This window comes from Carassius carassius, chromosome 17, assembly GCF_963082965.1.
Source record: "Carassius carassius chromosome 17, fCarCar2.1, whole genome shotgun sequence".
NCBI lineage: Eukaryota > Metazoa > Chordata > Actinopteri > Cypriniformes > Cyprinidae > Carassius > Carassius carassius.
Genome location: NC_081771.1, coordinates 16,247,969 through 16,250,468, shown reverse-complemented (window position 1 = coordinate 16,250,468; position 2,500 = coordinate 16,247,969). Strand labels below are relative to the sequence as shown.

The window sequence follows — 2,500 nt, the reverse complement described above, 5'->3', positions numbered from 1 at the left end:
AACAACATTGCTGCTTCTTTGTTTCACAAACACTAACAATCCAGTCGCATAACACTTTAGAGCAAAGAAGCAAAATTATTTTGCTTAAACTCACATGAAATTCATTCAACTTCTCTTGGAGATGCTGGGGATTGAACCCAGGACCTCATACATGCAAAGCATGCGCTCTACCACTGAGCTACATCCCCATATTTCAAACAGCATTGCTGCTTGTTTGTTTAACAAACACTAACAATCCAGTCGTGTAACACTAGAGCAAAGAAGCAAAATTATTTTGCTTAAACTCACATGAAAGTCATCAAACGGTGCTTGGAGATGACACCCAGGACCTCATACATCCGAAGCATGCGCTCCACCACTGAGCTACATCCCCATATTTCAAACAACATTGCTGCTTCTTTGTTTAACAAACACTAACAATCCAGTCGCATAACACTAGAGCAAAGAGGCAAAATTATTTTGCTTAAACTGACATGAAAGTCATCAAACGGTAATTGGAGATGCTGGGGACTGAACACAGGACCTCATACATGCGAAGCATGCGCTCCACCACTGAGCTACATCCCCATTTTTCAAACAACATTACTGCTTCTTTGTTTCACAAATACTAACAATCCATTCATGTAACAGTTTCAAGTAAAGAAGAGAAATTATTTTGCTTAAACACATGAAAGTCATTAAACATTTCTTGGAGATGCTGGGGATTGAACCCAGGACTTCTTACATGCAACGCATGCGCTCTACCACTGAGCTACATCCCCATATTCCATTAAAAAAGATGCTTCTTTATTTTACAAACACTAACAATCCAGTCGCATAACACTTTAGAGCAAAGAGGCAAAATTAATTTGCTTAAACTCACATGAAAGTCATTAAACAGTTCTTGGAGATGCTGGGGATTGAACCAAGGACCTCATACATGCAAAGCATGCGCTCTACCACTGAGCTACATCCCCATATTCCATTAATATGGCTGCTTCTTTATTTTACAAAGACTAACAATCCAGTCATGTAACACTTTCAAGGAAAGAAGAGAAATTATTTTGCTTAAACCTACATGAAACTCATGAAACTCATTAAACAGTGCTTGGAGATGATAGAGATTGAAGGAAGGATCTCATACATGCAAAGCATGCCTATATAGCCATAAAGTTGACAGCTTTTATGTTTCTGTAGTTTGACAAACACTATAACTCCAGTTAGGGAAATAAAGCAAATCTGCTTTGCTTAAATTTGCAGGTAATAGTGCTTGGAGATGCTAGGGATTGAACCCAGGACCTCATACATACAAAGCATGCACTCTACCACTGAGCTACATCCCCATATTTCAAACAACATTGCTGCTTCTTTGTATAACAAACACTAACAATCCAGTCGCGTAACACTTTAGAGCAAAGAAGCAAAATAATTTTGCTTAAACTCACATGAAAGTCATTAAACAGTTCTTGGAGATGCTGGGGATCGAACCAAGGACCTCATACATGCAAAGCATGCACTCTACCACTGAGCTACACCCCCATGTTTCTAACAGTAATGCTGATTCTTTATTTTACAAACACTAACATTCCAGTCATGTAACAATCTGAAGAAAAGAAGAGAAATTATTTTGCTTGAACTTACATGAAACAATTCTTGGAGATGCTGGGGATTGAACCCAGGAAAACAGCATTGCTGCTTCTTTGTTTAACAAACACTAAAAATCCAGTCGTGTAACACTAGAGCAAAGAACATGTAACAGTTTCAAGGAAAGAAGAGAAATTATTTTGCTTAAACTCACACAAAAGTCATTAAACATTTCTTGGAGATGCTGGGGATTGAACCCAGGACCTCATACATGCAAAGCATGCGCTCTACCACTGAGCTACATCCCCATATTCCATTAAAGTTGCTGCTTCTTTATTTTACAAAGACTAACAATCCAGTCATGTAACACTTTCAGGGAAAAAAGAGAAATTATTTTGCTTAAACCTACATGAAACTCATTAAACAGTGCTTGGAGATGATAGAGATTGAAGGAAGGATCTCATACATGCAAAGCATGCCTATATAGCCATAAAGTTGGCAGCTTTTATGTTTCTGTAGTTTGACAAACACTATAACTCCAGTTAGGTAACTAAAGCAAATCTGCTTTGCTTAAATTTGCAGGTAAGTGCTTGGAGATGCTGGGGATTGAACCCAGGACCTCATACATGCGAAGCATGCACTCTAACACTGAGCTACATCCCCATATTTCAAACAACATTGCTGCTTCTTTGTTTCACAAACACTAACAATCCAGTCGCATAACACTTTAGAGCAAAGAAGCAAAATTATTTTGCTTAAACTCACATGAAAGTCATTCAACTTCTCTTGGAGATGCTGGGGATTGAACCCAGGACCTCATACATGCAAAGCATGCGCTCTACCACTGAGTTACATCCCCATATTTCAAACAGCATTGCTGCTTGTTTGTTTAACAAACACTAACAATCCAGTCGCATAACACTAGAGCAAAGAGGCA

The 2,500-nt window shown here is 38.6% G+C and overlaps 8 non-coding genes across 8 annotated transcripts; all 8 read right to left on the bottom strand.

Moving 5' to 3' along the window:
* Window positions 1-116: 116 nt before the first annotated feature.
* Window positions 117-188, bottom strand: trnaa-ugc (transfer RNA alanine (anticodon UGC)). Its single transcript has one exon. It is a non-coding gene; the product is annotated as a tRNA-Ala (tRNA).
* A 501-nt stretch (window positions 189-689) lies between these two features.
* trnaa-ugc (transfer RNA alanine (anticodon UGC)) lies at window positions 690-761 on the bottom strand. Its single transcript has one exon. It is a non-coding gene; the product is annotated as a tRNA-Ala (tRNA).
* A 123-nt stretch (window positions 762-884) lies between these two features.
* On the bottom strand, window positions 885-956 carry trnaa-ugc (transfer RNA alanine (anticodon UGC)). The gene has a single exon. It is a non-coding gene; the product is annotated as a tRNA-Ala (tRNA).
* A 294-nt stretch (window positions 957-1,250) lies between these two features.
* On the bottom strand, window positions 1,251-1,322 carry trnat-ugu (transfer RNA threonine (anticodon UGU)). The gene has a single exon. It is a non-coding gene; the product is annotated as a tRNA-Thr (tRNA).
* A 124-nt stretch (window positions 1,323-1,446) lies between these two features.
* Window positions 1,447-1,518, bottom strand: trnaa-ugc (transfer RNA alanine (anticodon UGC)). Its single transcript has one exon. It is a non-coding gene; the product is annotated as a tRNA-Ala (tRNA).
* Window positions 1,519-1,799: 281 nt separating this feature from the next.
* On the bottom strand, window positions 1,800-1,871 carry trnaa-ugc (transfer RNA alanine (anticodon UGC)). The gene has a single exon. It is a non-coding gene; the product is annotated as a tRNA-Ala (tRNA).
* Window positions 1,872-2,154: 283 nt separating this feature from the next.
* On the bottom strand, window positions 2,155-2,226 carry trnaa-cgc (transfer RNA alanine (anticodon CGC)). Its single transcript has one exon. It is a non-coding gene; the product is annotated as a tRNA-Ala (tRNA).
* A 124-nt stretch (window positions 2,227-2,350) lies between these two features.
* On the bottom strand, window positions 2,351-2,422 carry trnaa-ugc (transfer RNA alanine (anticodon UGC)). The gene has a single exon. It is a non-coding gene; the product is annotated as a tRNA-Ala (tRNA).
* Between the last annotated feature and the right edge of the window lie 78 nt (window positions 2,423-2,500).